The 15,881-nt window shown below is 40.3% G+C and overlaps 1 long non-coding RNA gene across 1 annotated transcript; it reads left to right on the forward strand.

Moving 5' to 3' along the window:
- Positions 1 to 288: 288 nt before the first annotated feature.
- On the forward strand, positions 289 to 710 carry LOC140879621 (uncharacterized). Its single transcript, XR_012149474.1, has 3 exons — positions 289 to 341; positions 419 to 526; positions 622 to 710. It is a non-coding gene; the product is annotated as an uncharacterized lncRNA (long non-coding RNA).
- The last annotated feature ends 15,171 nt before the right edge of the window (positions 711 to 15,881 follow it).

The raw sequence follows: 15,881 nt of genomic DNA on the forward strand, positions 1-15,881 counted from the left end.
AATTTAAATATCAATTTGGTTGCTTTATTTCGATAATCACATATGAATTATAAGCACTAACTATGTTTTTTTTTTTTTTTTGCGTAGCTATCATTGGATTCTCACTGTTATTCAACCATACAAAGATGTTATTTATGTGTTGGATTCCTTAAGTTACCGCATTCGTGATGATGATTGGAAATATGTATTGGAAATGTGAGTTCATATTTATTTAATTTTATCAAATATTTATTTCACTCATTCAAAAACTCATATATCAAGTATATTGAAGGGCCTTGCGATTGTTCAACTCAAACAAAGGAAGGAAGGGTAGAAAGAATGCTATGTGGGTAGTAGTACAGGTATGCATAATTTATGTTTAATATATTATGTTTAAATGTCTAAATTTGTCACCAAAATTTTTTCTCTACTACCATAGGGTCCTCGGCAGCCAGATGCAAAACAATGTGGTCTTTATGTGATGAGATATATGAGACAAATTATTCAAGAAGTTGAGAATATCGAGAACGTTTCACTACGATCAATAGTAATCTTTCTTAACTCAAATAATTACAACTAAATTGTTTTAAATTTGCAAAGTTATTGTTATATGATTTTTTATTAACATAATATATGTGACAGTTCTCAAAAGGTGAGTACTCTTTAGAAGAAATTAAAGAGGTGCTTTCAGAGTTGACAGAATGTATACAAGAACACGTTTATGAATAGGTATGCACATGTATTTTGTGTCTTGAATATGCAACAGCTATCATAATGCATAGATGCATTGAATTAATTAAAGCCTCGAGTGCATGGAGTACTCATGAGTGCACGAGGAGTTGATGAATCTGATTTATTACACTACACCATGCACCGCTGATCAGGTGGTCAATTTTTGTTTTATGTGCAGACATGATGTTGGTTACTGTGGGAAACGGATCCAAAAAAGGCTAAAGCTGTTAGATTTTAGATAATATATACATCATATCTCTTGCTCTTACATTTCATAACACTTTAAGTTTTATTGGGGATATAGTTTTACATATGTGATGTCACCCAATAGCCTGAAACCATCAAAAATTAAGAGTCAATGAACCAAAACGTTTGTTTGACGAATTAATGGACTAAAAAGTAACCCCTAATGAAATGGTACAGTGTTTGCCCGTTAAAATATATTGTTTTAGAATTAGAGTTCCCTTTACTCTGTCAATTTTCGGTAGACATCTTATTGGTTTATTTCAATGTGTTGTTTAAAATACCTAAGATTTTTGATTGGTTAATATTTTAAATATTAATAGGTTGACATTGATCCAAAATTTTAACACACCTTACAGCTAGTGGTTGTAACCTTCCGACAGAATACAACACAAATTTTTTTGTTTTCTCTACTTCATTTTGTTGTTTTGAACTTGAATACATTGATAAAAGTTGAAGTTTTGAACATCTTCTACTTGTTTGATCATTGAATCAGCCATGTCTTTCCAAATATTTCTGTTTTGTGATTTAGTTTGCCACAAGGCTGAATTTGATTTTTGTTGGAAATGAGATTTCTAATATGTATCAACATGATTGGTGGATGAAGATTATGTTAATGTTACATTTTGCAAGATGGTTTTCTTTTTAGTTTATTGTTTCATTCTTTACATTGTTTTGTGCGAGATTTATATGTTGGATTGCTCCTTAGGCTATCATGTTGGAGTTTGATAGTGTCTTTAAATGATAATGAGTTTGGTTGCAAGATTATGTTGGAGTGCGGATTTAAGTCTTTGGAAATTGAAATTTTCTGTCATTATGAGGTTTACATCTGTTAGTCTATTTTCTGTTTCATGTGTCTTTAAATGATCATGATGTTTGATATGCTTCCACTGTGTTGTCATTTATAAATTTATGGTTAGATTCATGCTAGCATATTCACTCCAGTTATTTCAAATTTCATTTTCCCCTGTTGTGTTATATTTAACCTGTGTTATCTAATGTTGTATTTCAGAAGTCTGGTTCTTACTGGTGGTGGAGATTGTCTGGTTCTTACTGGTGGCGGAGCTCGTCGCTAACTGTGGTGGGCATTCAGAAAAATTGCATTGTTAGGAACAATTTTCTTTCAATATTGCAGCACCATCTTTGTGGGGATAGCTAGCGCTAAATGCTTGTTGATACCTTGCACTTTCAATATTGCAGCACAATGACTATATAATTTTTATGAGAATATTTTGCCACACAGATTTGCAATTTCATATATTTTAATGGTGTTATTTATATAGACATTTAAATTTGCAAAAAAAAAATTGAAAACAACGTTCTTAACGACAAAGTTTTTTATTGGTTATTTTGGCACAAATTAACAACAAAGCACAATGATTTTTTAAGCAACCTCTGCCAAGCACAACGCTTTTTTACACTGAGTAAGCGTTGTCGTAGCTTCAATCTACAACGATTTTTATGCGTTGTCATTTCTACAAACAACAATGCTTTTTCAGCATTGTCTTTTATACAATCTACAACGCTTTTAAGCGTTGTGGTATTTTGAAATCACAATACTTAAAAGCGTTGTAGATTGTATAAAAGACAACGCTGCAAAAGCGTTGTTGTTTGTAGAAAGGACAACACATATAAAGCATTGTAGATTGAAGCTACAACAACGCTTCCTCAGTGTAAAAAAGCGTTGTAATTTCCAAATACCACAATGCTTTTAATAGATACGACAACGCTTTTTAAGCGTTGTCGTCTCCACATACCACAACGCTTTTTAAGCGTTGTCTTTTCCGAAAACCACAATGCTTTTTCCGCGTTGTCTATGACCGTGGTCTTTTACAACACTGTCTACGACAATGCTTTTTCTGGGACAACAACAACGTAGAAAAAGCGTTGTTGTTCGCCTTTTTTCTTGTAGTGCTCTACCACGCACACACACAGCAAGAGAGCAGGGGAGGAGGATTTTCTTCTTTTTCGCCAAGCTAATCCATCGGCCTCCATTTCTCTTCAAGTTCACGCCGCCGCAGCTCCTACTTTCTTCTCCGGCGAGTTGGTTGAGGTTTCCCTGGTAATAGAGCTCGGCTTTAGCTCAAGAAGCTGCCGATTTTCCTTTTTCCAACTCGCATCGACCTCGGCTCTTTGAGCTTCGATTTCTTTTGATTTCCTTTAATTAGGCAAGAACGTGGATTCATTCTCACCTTGTAGAATATATGTAGTGTATTCTTGATGTCTTGCATTTTTTAGAAATTTTTTTTAAAAAAAAACGTTCCTTGCTACTTTCCTGTGATGTCTTGAAGTTCATTTTTGGATTAAATGCGATTTATAATATGATTAATATTGAAGTTTAAAGATGATTATGCATTGAAATGGGATTTGCTTTGATGCCTTGTAAATTTTTGATATTTCCAGATTCTTCCCTAGTAATGAGTTTGAAAGTTTTGTGCAGATTTTTCTTTATGAAGCACTGGTTTTTGGTTTATTGAAAAATGATTCATTACAATGCATTCGGTTTGTGTCGTTGTTGATACCTTGTTGTGCATCGAAAATTTCAAACTTTTAGCTAAGCTTGTGGCCTTCGTTTTTTTCTGTGTGTTGTTAAATGTGTTGGTTGGTTGGTGATTTAGGAGCTACCATGGGTGGAATTGTAGTCCACATGGTAGCGTTTAGGATGGCTCGAAGTCGGTTTGTAGGTTGGATATTTGGGAGTTACGAATTTGAGGTTAAGGAGGGGCTCGACATTGAGGTTGGCTGGGGCTGCCACTGTTCTCGAGTTTGGGAGGGCTTGAGGGGTTGGTTTGATGGTGTTAGTGAGTCTAATGCTTTGGTCATGGTCCTTGTTCATTAGCTTGGAAGATGGGAGTCATTTAGATTAAGGTGTTCATTGGGTGTATAACTAGGAACATGAGCAGAATTTTTGACAAAAAATGGGTTGTCCGGAAGCTGTTTGAGACAGGGTTTTAAACTCGGGTTTTGGGTAAGGGCTTGGGTTTGGAAATGTTCTAGGATGTTGGGAATACGTCGGTTCAAGCGGGACTCAATTCGGATAAGTTTCGGTTGGGTTCTAGAGTTTTGTTTCACTAGGTACAGAATTTTCGCAACCAATAGGGCTGCTGCCCGGAATTTAAATTGTTGTAAATTGATCGCTTAGGAAATAAATCCCGAGGATGATTTTCCTACTTAGTTCTAAGTGACGTGGAGTCGTGGTTTCTAGCGAAATCCTTTTTGGGTAAGAATCAAGCGAGTTATACATTTTACGGACGAAACGCTCCGAGGAGCCCTAAGCGCAAATTTTGAGTTAAAAACTTCACCCTTTGGTTTGTTCCCTAAATCACCATCCCGATCATCCATGTGTGAGTCATATGCATGATTATTGATTAACATTTACATGTACGTCATATTTACATATGCATTCTAAGTTTCAAATTCAATAAAGAAAAGAAATATTTTTGAACAAAGTGAGATGGTTGTGACTACATATTCATGTCTTCGTGTGAGGCTGAAAGACATTTTGGCCTCCCTTACCAAATCATTATGGATTTCCTTAACTTAGCATGTGTTCGTGTGGGGCCGGAGCTATTCTGGTCTCCCTTACCAATATAGGGCAAGATTGAGTTGGGTTTTATCCTGACTTCCTTGCGGCATAGTGCACTGCAGCCATGATCATGAGCGAAATCACAGAGTCACAATCAAGGATCTAAGTTCACAGTTACAGTTACGGATTCAGATACAGTTTATGCAGTTTCATTGATTATGTTGACTTAGCCATGCATATGTTTCATTTCATTTTCTCTCATTCATTTTGAAGTTTATTTACTTGTTTAAAGTAAGGGCACAAAAACAAAGGTATTTTTAGTATCAGCTATTTTTAATCTGCGTATGCTTGTATTTACGTAGTACTCGTTATCCCCCCCCCCCCCATATTCTTACTGAGTCTTTTATACTCACTACACTTATTGTTTTCAGGTGAGGAGTATTTCATTGAGATTTAGGGGCAAGACTATCGAGCGGACTGCGATGCGGGCATTGCACATTCCCTCCGACCTATGCTAGTCTTCTGCAAATGTTTATTTTAACATTTCATAGTCTTTTATTCTGTTTCTTGGATTAATGTAAATGTAAATATTCATTTATTGTCTTTGGGCATGGAATATCAAAGTGTTAATTATTTTGATGGTTGAATTGTCGTAACTTCTTCTCAGGTCTTCGTTTGTTTCTCAATCTGAATTATTTAGTATGGTTTGTCGTTTTATTTTGACTGTTGTCTGTGACAGGTGGGTTGTAATATAAACAGAGAGGTCATGCCGAAAATTATTGAAAAATTCGTATTTTATTTAGTTAATTTAAAATTTGAGTCAGGGTCGTTTCAGTTGGTATCAGAGCATGGTTCTGACTTGGGTTGTGCCTACTGCCGGTTACAAGAAACTCGAGAAGTCTTGCCTCAAAGTCTGTAAGTTTTTAAAGAATTTATATGTTAGTCATGCTTGAATGAATACTTTAAATGTTTTGATGTCATCCTTTTTAGAATATTTTTAAAACTAGATGTTTAATTTGTTTAAGTGCGTAGTTTAGTGTTTATTTTCGTTTAAAAATTTGTTTTAGTAGTTTAAAGTGTACTATTTGACTGTTTATTTTTATAGCATGCGGTCTCAAGTTAAACGGAGTTGTTGTACCAATATTCCTTCCAGTTTTGGGCATTACTTGGTTGTTGTTTGAATTATTAGGTAGTGTTAGTAATTTTGACGAGATTGTAGGAACTTGATGAAAAATATTAAACTTGCATATTAGGAAGTATTATTTGATCTGTCCTTGTGGTAATTTATTCTCTTATGAGTGGAATTTAGTCGAATAAAACTAAGTGAATAGTTTGCTTAGAAATTAATAGGTGCATGTTTTGTCAGTTAAGTTTATGAATCGATCTCGTGCGAAGACTTGAGATACGAACTTGGTTTTATATTAATATGGATAGTTTGAGTCCTTCTTTTGTTATTTGAGGCAAATGTGATTTTTGGAAATAGTGAGTCGGTTACTATGAGTCTTTCAATTATGTAAACTACTATTTCGATCGTTATTTCCTTTTCCCTTCTTTTGTGCTCAAATCCATTGCAACATATAATTTTGAGTATCCAAAATTTCTTTGCAATTCCTTTGAGCATTTATGGATTCATATGACATCAATAAGCGTTGAATTCTGCCACCTTGGCATTAGTTGAACTTCTTAATTAACTCTTGTTCATGTTTATTACTTCTTGAAATTTTTCTTCGGTTCTAGAGTCGCATGTTGATGTGAGTAAGATTCACCTTGCCTTTTTTTTTGGTAATCTACTTACATTGTGTGACTGAAATCTGATTTTACTTTGAGACCGCTGTTTTTCCTGATTATTTATGTGTGTGAACTTCTCTCGACTGAAGTCACACCGATTGCTCTTAATTGTGCTTGGATTGTTTGAGCATGATTTCATTACCCATAGGCGAATGATCGCGAGATTTGTGCCTTGTTGGATCATATTCATTATTCATGGAGCCTCCATTATTATTCATTCACCCCCAGAATTGAATTATGAGTGAGTTGTTTTCACTTATCTAGATTTTTATATTCAGCTCGTTTGTTTGTAATGCTTGCATTATTTCATTTCCCATTAAGCAGCATTACTTGTGTATTTGTTTCCTATCATGATCCATCATGGTGAATTATTTGGGTGGATCATAGTTTCAAATTATCATTTCTATTCTTGTGTAGAGGATTGACTCGTAACCGTTTAGTAAGTGTTTAGACCGTTAGAATTTGGTATTAATACTAAATGAAATCCTAAGTTATTGTTGTGTCTTGAGGAATGGCGACTGCTAATTTTATTTAGTTCTAGCGAGTAGACTGCTAGTTAGTAAATTATCTGAATTGGTTGTTTCAATTTCAAACAGGATCGTTAAGAGTAAGTAAGTTGAATGGGTGAACAGTTACGAGATAGGAAATAGAGTTGTCCCTAGAAACTTTTGGGTACGTTATATTAGCATTCTAAGATTTTGAGATTGTCGACCGGTAAGACTAATGCACCAATTTTGGGTGCAAAATGATGAATAGAATATTCAGGTAGCTTTCTGGATAAGTTGTTATTTAACCATTAGCAGAATACTAAGGAACTAGAGGAAAACTGAAGAAGCTTATACGAACGGGTTACAAACTCTTCGAGGTGTCTAATTGTATATTAAGTTCTTGAAATATGAATTAAGGTTGTACATATGTAACGCCCCGAATTTATCTTAATTGACTTTATTTGATATAATCGGAGATTAAAGAGTTCAAGAGCCGACTTGATTTTTTATCAGGATCCTTTTTGCAAATTTCGGATTTTTCAGGGACTAAAACGCAGAATGGGGAAATTGTTATATATTTTATAGGCTTTTGACTTTTCTTCCCCCATTCATTCTCCTTCTTCCTCTCTCCCTCGCCTCTCTCCTCCATTTTCACTCCCTGACTCATTTCTCAAGCTTTGGGATTTCAGTCCGAGCTCGATCCGTCCATTAGAATTTAATTCTGAAGGAAGATTAGCGATCACGGCAACGAGAGCTCCGTTATAACGTAAGTTTATCTTCGATCGGACACTTTCCATTTTTCGGATATTGTTAGAATCGATTGGTTTTCGGGTATGTTGTTCTTGGAAGAGTTCTGATTGTTTATTCTCTTTCGGTTTTGAATTTTGACGTCGTTCGGAATTGTTTTGATTTTTGGTAGATTATTCAAAATTTGGGTTTTGGAGATTTGTTGGGTTTGAGCCATTTTTGGTTGTTTGATGGTGGATTTGAGTTTATTGGATTGATATTATACTGTCTGTGTTTCCGGTTTGATCAGTTTTAGCCGTTATGCCGCCAGTTTGAGTTTTGGAATATCAATCGTTTATATTGATGAGATTTTGGATTTAGGAGTTGGAATTGAGTTTGAATGGTTTGATTTGGATGGATTGACATTGGAATTCTTTTATATCTCCTTTCAGATTCAGTTGCAGATTTTGGAGTCCAAAAATTACATAATTCGAATCGTTGACGAATTGATCGAGGTTTGGTATCGAGGTTACTTTATTCTTTGACTTGAATCGAATGATGTTTGATTGAGCCTTTTGTGCTTGTAGCTTGTCCGGATTTCAGCTACGTCAATCAAAGAAGAGGTAAGAGACGACATCGTTTGGAATGGGACGAGTTCTCGAATCGGAGTTATATTCGAGAGTCCCGAAGAAATCACATACTTGCTTGTTAATTGTTTTTATTTGAAATCCGTTAAATGAGTTATGTTGGTATTGCATTCATATTGAGCCAATTACCTTTGTTTTGCGGGCAAGGGAGGCCCAGAAGAGTTAGATGTTCTGTGGACTATAGTTGAGTGACTAGCAGATTTTTTACCAATTGTCGAGAAACACTCTCTATATGTGCCCAGAGTCTAGAGGAGAAAAATATGCACCGTCCACCTCGATCGGGAGAGTCGGTGTGTTGGTGATATTTTGTCCTCGGGATCTCAATTGAGAGAAGAGAACCTTTACCTTGTGATTATCCAGACTTGATAATCCTTGTTTTAAAGACATGCATTGCATCTTATGCATTTTGATTTGGAATTATTGATATGCCATTGGAATTCTTAACTGGTTGTGTCATATACCATGCTTGATATTTTAAGTGATATGCATGTTTCGTCTCTTTTACTGGGAATTGTATTCTCACCGGATTTATCCGGCTGTTGTCTTGTCTTTGTATGTGTGCTTGGCAACAGGTGGGGCAGGACCGAGTCAGAGATCGCATGGCTAGGTGGTTTAGTTGATAGAGTGAGGCCTTGTTGTAGTGGAAGTCGAATTTGTATTTGAAATTGTATCGTATGGTATTTTGGATTGTGGAACTTAGAACTGATGTATGTTCTACTCTGTTGAGCGGTTGAACAACTCTATTAGTCTTGTATTGTATTTTACTGGAATTTTGTACCAATGCATGATTTTGTTGTTAGAGCAATGATCGTTTCACTCCCCCGAGCTTTGGTCGTGCGTTGGAATTATTTTTTTAGCAGCAGAAGCAGCGCGCCGCGCAGCCCGTTCCTTCCCGGGCAGGGCGCCATGCATGCCCGCTCCTCGCATGGGCACGGCCGCGCGTTGGCTAGGGTGCCATGCGCGCCCGCGCATCGGCCAGAGCGTCTAGCGCGCTCGCGCCAAGCTGAGGCGCGCCTGTGCGGCCTCCCTTTAAAAAAAATTGATTTCTTTTCTGCAGCTCCTTGTGTTCGTTTGTGTTTAATTAATCGAGTTTAGAAGATGAATTTTTAATAGGAAGCTTTCTGCTTTGGAATTTGATTGAATGAGGTTGTTCTACGACTGAAGAATGGACGTTACACCGACGCCGATGGAAGCCTTGTTGATGAGGTTCCAGACCTTTCAACCCCCAACCCTGAGAAGTTCAGAGAGTGCAGTGGAATGTGTGAATTGGTTAGAAGAAATCGACCAGTTATTTTATTCTCTGGAATACAACGGTGACCGTAGAATTCGGTTAGTTATGTACCAACTGAAAGGGAGTGCCAAAAGTTTGTGGATTTCTAGGAATAAAGCATTAGAGAATCAAGGTTTGGTTGTTTTGTGGAGTATGTTCAAAGCTGAATTTCTTAGGCAGATTCCATTCCAAAAATCGACCGTGTACAGAGGAAGTACCACTAGAGGTATTTTGCAACCGAGAGGACAGTCATTCAAGAAGTATGGGAGTAGTTATTCCAGCTCCCGCGGATCGAAACAGTCTGGTTCCAGACATAGTTCAGGATCTTCCTGTGTATCTTGCAATAATTGTGGAGTTCAACACCTCAGTGAGCATTGCCTTGGGATTTCTGGATGCTGCAATATCTGCCATCTGCCAGGACACTTTGCTAGGAGATGTCCTCAGCGTTATACATTTGGGTCTCAGTCGGGGAGTTCTTTTAGACCGATGGTTCAACAGGAGAGACAAGCTCGTGTAATTCACTCATTTCAACCGCCGCACCAGAATCGGCCTAGAGGCTCTGTGATCATGAATCAACCTACGATTCAACAGATGCTGAATCTTGCTCTCAATGAGGATTCGCAGACTTGTGTTGCACCCGATGACAACACAACAGGTAATTGTTGAGTATGATTTTATGCTCTTATTCTGATAGTTCTGTTACGCTCCTTATTCTTAGCTGAGGATATTACTATGATGCATCCTCTGCCTTTTGAGATTTTGCATTCCATAGTTTCTTTTGTCTGTTGCATGATCGCTTGATTCCAGAATTGTACGGAGGAATTCTCTTTGTATGCAGTTGATGTCCTAGAATCTAGCCCGAATTGGTTGATTAATCAGTGGTTAGAGAGTTTGCTGGTATTGCCAGATGAGATTTCGGGATTGCCTCTGATTTATGAGGTTAATTTCAGCAACGACTTGAGATCAGACATCATCAGTTGAGAGTTAGTAAGAAAGAGGTATGGATGTAGTAGCCCGTAACCAAAATCAGTAATTAAGGGATTAATCATAATTACTTGGGTAGAGTTCGAAAGCTTCGAACAGGATCGGAAGCTCCGAAGGTGGATCGGAAGCTCCGATGGTATTACGTCAGGTATGAAGTGTGGTTGGATCGGAAGCTCCGATCACCCCTATCCGAAGTCAACAAGTGATATTTTGACACATGGCAGATCAGGATCTTCGGAAGCTCCGATGTTAGGATCGGATGTTCCGATCGAGGTTCGGACGTTCCGATCGAGGATCGGAGGCTCCAATCGTTGTCTATAAATAAAAGGCCGAGAATTCATTTTCAATTGCCAATTCCGGATTTTCTCTCTACTATAGTCATATTCGAGTTGTTCTAGCCTTCCTATTCTTGACCCGGGAGTCGTCGAGGCGTTCGATAGTCGTAGCGGAGTTGTGCCCAAGTTCTGGAGGCATCGACATCAAAGGGCTAACGACGGACGAAGATATAGCTTTTGCTTCCTATAAATATTTAGGAGTATGCAATAGCTTAATTAAGGCTTTTAGAGCACTTTAATGATAGTAGTACCATTTGGCAGTGTAGAGCAGACTATAGGCGTGGACCTAGAGTTGGTAGAGCTTGCACTGATTTGAGGTACGGAATTACTTTTCGAGATATCTTGACTGAGTATGCATGTATTATGTTACTGCATGGTTTATATGTCATTGATTTATGCTGCATTCATTTGCATACTGAGCTATCTCCTTCGAGATGTCTGTTAGTAGGGTTTTTCCCTATCCTGTTAGTGGCTGGACTTCCATCGATTTGGGTCCGGCATATCCACTGGTATTATGGTATGGGAGCCACCTCCTGAAGCGACGGCACAGCGTGCTACATACGAGGGCCCGGTCTGTCTCTGTTATCTGATCCTTGACCTCGAGTTTATAGGGAGTTCACTTTGCATGCATGTATACTCATACTCTCGTACTGAGCGTTTTATGCTCACGTCTCATACTCTGTGTTTCTGGACACCCTATTCCATGGGGCAGGTTTGCGATTGGATGGGGCGGGTGGATCCAAGAGGGGCTAGGCAGTGGTTGGCCAGCTGGAGCTTCGCCTAGGTTTTATTCTGTTGTTATTTGGATTGATACAACTATTCGATTTGGTTGTATAATATTTGGGTATTTACAGATTCCTTTTCTTGGGATTGTATTAATGTTATGGTTTCCGCAGTTGAATTCTGATTACTGTTTTGATTAAGTTAATTGCATGTCTAAGTTCTGTTTAGTAGGTGATCCAGGTAAGGGTCACTACATTTATGGTATCAGAGCATGCAAAGTATTCTTGGGATATAGTCTCATCATGAGGTATTTTTGTAGATGGCAAACTACGATGATGAGAGTAGCCACAGAAGTGGAGGCGGTCGTTGGGGCGATGCCGACCGAGAGCGTCGTCGAGAACGGCGTCATCGTCATCATGACGACGAGCGTTTCACTGTGCGTCGATTCTTAGCTATGGGTCCTAAGCCCTTGATTGGAGGTGAGTCTCCGGAGGATGCGGAGAACTGGTTAGACCGTATGGAGATGACTTTTCAGACTTTCCAATGCACCGAGGAGCAGAAGATGGTGACCCTGGGTTATCTTCTGGATGGACGTGCGCGCAGGTGGTGGAGGTTTACTTCTGCACCTTTTGTTGCGGCGAGAGGAGTGGCCACTTGGGCCGAATTCCGCACAGCTTTCCACAAGTTGTATTTTCCTCCTGCACTCCGCCAGTCGAAGGCGGGCGAGCTACTGAGTCTGCGACAGGGAGCCATGTCTATTGATGAGTATCAGCAGAAGTTCTTTGATCTGCTATCCTATTGCCCCGAGATTGCTGACAGCTCTGGGATGAAGTATAATCTGTTCCTTCAGGGCCTTAACCCTGAGATCCATGATCGTGTGGCGGTTGGCGACGACATGTCCTACGAGGTTTTGGTGAGCCGTTGTCACCAGGCGGAGGACAGCATTCGGCGGAACAGGTCTTTCTTTCAGTCGAGGCCTGCTAGTTCTTAGGGTCCTCGTGCCCAATCTTTCAAGAAGTCTGGATCTACTTCTTCTTCCTCTGGCTTTGCTGGTGTTGTCTATTTCGGAAAAAAGGACAAGTGTGATCACTGTGGGAAGAACCATCCATCCGACAAGTGCTGTAGAGCTTCTGGAGCTTGTTTTCGTTGTGGAGAGACTGGTCATATCCGGAGGGATTGTCCACTATCTGGGGGAGGAGGTTCTGGTTCTGGTTCAGGATCTGGTTCTCAAGCTACCGTTCAGCAGAGGACGCAGGGACAGCCTGCTGGGAGTTTTCATTTGAGGCCACAAGCTTCTAGCTAGGTGTTTGCCCTGATACATGATCAGGCAGTGGAGGAGAAAGAGAAAGTCATCGCAGGTACATTTCTTCTTTATGGTATACCTGCTCTTGTACTTATTGACACTGGTGCATCTCATTCCTTCATTTCTGCACGTTTTGTTAAGAGGCATAAGTTACCATGCATTGCACTAGACATAGTGATGTTTGTTTCTACTCTGACGGGCCAATCTACTTTGGCTAAGCGTCTAGTGATGGGTTGCCCTTTAGAGTTCGAGGGTAACATTTTGATTGCGAATCTCATGGTCCTGGCGATGGACGACTTTGATTGCATTCTGGGAATAGATATGTTGACTACCTATCAAGCTTCAGTGGACTGCTATCAGAGATTAGTGCACTTTCATCCGGAAGGGAGTGAGAGCTGGTTTTTCTATGGTGAGGGAGTGCGACCCCCGATGCCTTTGGTATCAGCTTTGAGAGCCTGTCAAGCTCTAGAGTCTGGCGGGGAAGGCTACCTTATCTATGCAGTTGATTTGTCCGCTGAGAGCATTGGGATAGAGAGTATTCCTGTTGTAGATGAATTCCCAGATGTTTTTCCTGATGAGATTCTGGGTTTTCCTCCTGCTAGGGAAGTAGAGTTTGGCATAGAGTTGATGCCGGGTACTTCTCCTATTTCTCGAGCACCGTATCGTCTGGCTCCGTCAGAGATGCGTGAATTGAAGAATCGGCTACAGGATCTTTTGGACAAGGGGTACATTCGTCCTAGTGTATCTCCTTGGGGAACTCCTGTTCTTTTTGTAAAGAAGAAGGATGGGTCGATGCGGCTGTGCATTGACTATCGGCAGCTGAATCGAGTCACTGTGAAGAATAAGTATCTGTTGTCTCGTATTGATGACTTGTTTGATCAGCTGCAGGGCACGTCAGTTTACTCCAAGATTGACTTGAGATCTGGGTATCATCAGTTGAGAGTCCGTGATCAGGACGTAGCCAAGACTGCATTCCGTACTCGCTATGGGCATTACGAGTTTCTAGTGATGCCATTCGGTTTGACTAATGCGCCGGCTATATTCATGGATCTGATGAACCGTGTCTTCAGGGAGTATTTGGACAAGTTTGTCGTGGTCTTCATTGACGACATCTTGGTGTATTTGCGTAATACGGAAGAGCATGTTTCTCACTTGTGGTTGGTACTGCAGACTCTTCGAGATGAGCAGTTGTACGCCAAGCTGAGCAAGTGTGAGTTCTGGATGGATCAAGTGGTCTTTCTTGGCCATATCATATCTAGGGAGGGGATTTCTGTTGATCCAAGCGAGATTGAAGCGGTACTTAATTGGTAGCGTCCGACGATGGTTGCTGAGATCCATAGCTTTCTGGGTCTAGCAGGTTATTATCATCGCTTCATTCTGAACTTCTCTCAGCTAGCTCGACCTTTGATGCAGCTTACCTGCAAGGGTGTGGATTTCGAGTGGTCCTTCGAGTGTGAGGAGAATTTCTGTGAGCTTCAACGGCGGTTGACTTCTGCGCCAGTGTTGGCATTACCGTCAGGATCTGGAGGGTATATGGTGTACACTGATGCTTCTCTTCAGGGATTAGGTTGTGTCCTGACTCAGAATGGGCATGTGATTGCATACGCTTCTAGACAGCTGAAGCTTCACGAGGACAACTTCCCAGTCCATGATTTGGAGTTAGCAGCCATTGTGTTCGCTTTGAAGATCTGGCGTCATTATCTGTATGGCGATAAATTTGAGATCTTCACCGACCATAAGAGTCTCAAGTATTTGTTCACTCAAGCGGAGTTGAACATGAGGCAAAAACATTGGATGGACTTGCTTAAGGACTATGATTTCGAGATTAAGTACCATCCGGGAGCTGCTAATCTCACCGCTGATGCTTTGAGTCGCAAGGTGCGACTATCCGCACTTCAGACTTGTTCGATGTCTAGTGCGATCAGTGACTGTTGTAATTCGGGATATACCTTCAAGCATAAGAAAGGTATGCAGAGTATCCAGATGTTTGCGATATTATCTGAGCCAGTTTTGTATTCGCGGATTCGAGATGCTCAAATGTCTGATTCAAAGACCCAGTGTTTAGCTCGTCTAGCTAACGAGGGTAGCTCGTCTGGATTTCATTATCAGTCAGATGGCTTTCTGTGTTTGTCTGGTAGGCTTGTGATTCCGCAGGATGAAGAGTTGCGAGAGGAGATTTTGTCTCAGGCGCATCGCACTAAGTTGAGTATTCATCCTGGGAGCAACAAGATGTACAAGGATCTATGTACTCGTTTCTGGTGGAAGGGAATGAAACGCAGTGTTTATCAGTTTGTTTCGAGATGTTTGGTGTGTCAACAGGTCAAGGTAGAGCATCGACGACCTGGAGGATTGCTTCACAGTCTGCCTATTCCTGAATGGAAATGGGAGTTTATCACAATGGACTTTGTGACCCATTTTCCAGTATCCCCGAGGAACTGTGATGCTATCTGGGTTGTGGTGGACCGACTCACCAAGTCAGCGCATTTCATTGCCTATAGCCGGGAGTACAATGTGGATCGTATGGCTCGGTTGTACATTCAGGAGATCGTTCGACTTTATGGAGTGCCTGTGAGCATTGTCAGCGATCGGAACCCCAGGTTTACTTCTTGATTCTGGGGGAGTGTTCAGCGTGCGATGGGTACTACTCTCAGTTTGAGTACTGCCTATCATCCGGAGACTGATGGTCAGTCAGAGCGCACTATCCGTACTTTGGAGGATATGCTTAGAGCGTGCGTCATGGATTTTGGTTCAGCCTGGCAAGATCATTTGCCATTGATCGAGTTCGCGTACAATAACAGCTATCATACTAGTATTGGGATGGCACCTTTTGAGGCGTTGTACGGGCGACGTTGTCGTACTCCACTCTTCTGGGAAGAAGTGGGGGAGAGACAGGCTGAGGGACCGGAGTTTATCCAGCAGGCGATAGACATTGTTGATCAGATCAAGAAACGGATTAAGACTGCACAGGATCGTCAGGCCAGCTATGCTAATACAAAGCGTAGGCCTTTGCAGTTCGATGTCGGAGAGAAAGTGTTTCTGAGAGTGTCACCTTTCCGCAAGATTATCAGATTTGGCCTTAAGGGCAAGTTGTCTCCCAGGTTTATCGGTCCGTTTGAGATCTTGGAGAGCATTGGCGA

The sequence above is a fragment of the Henckelia pumila genome, chromosome 2 (assembly GCF_033568475.1).
Source record: "Henckelia pumila isolate YLH828 chromosome 2, ASM3356847v2, whole genome shotgun sequence".
In the NCBI taxonomy this organism is placed as follows: Eukaryota; Viridiplantae; Streptophyta; class Magnoliopsida; order Lamiales; family Gesneriaceae; genus Henckelia; species Henckelia pumila.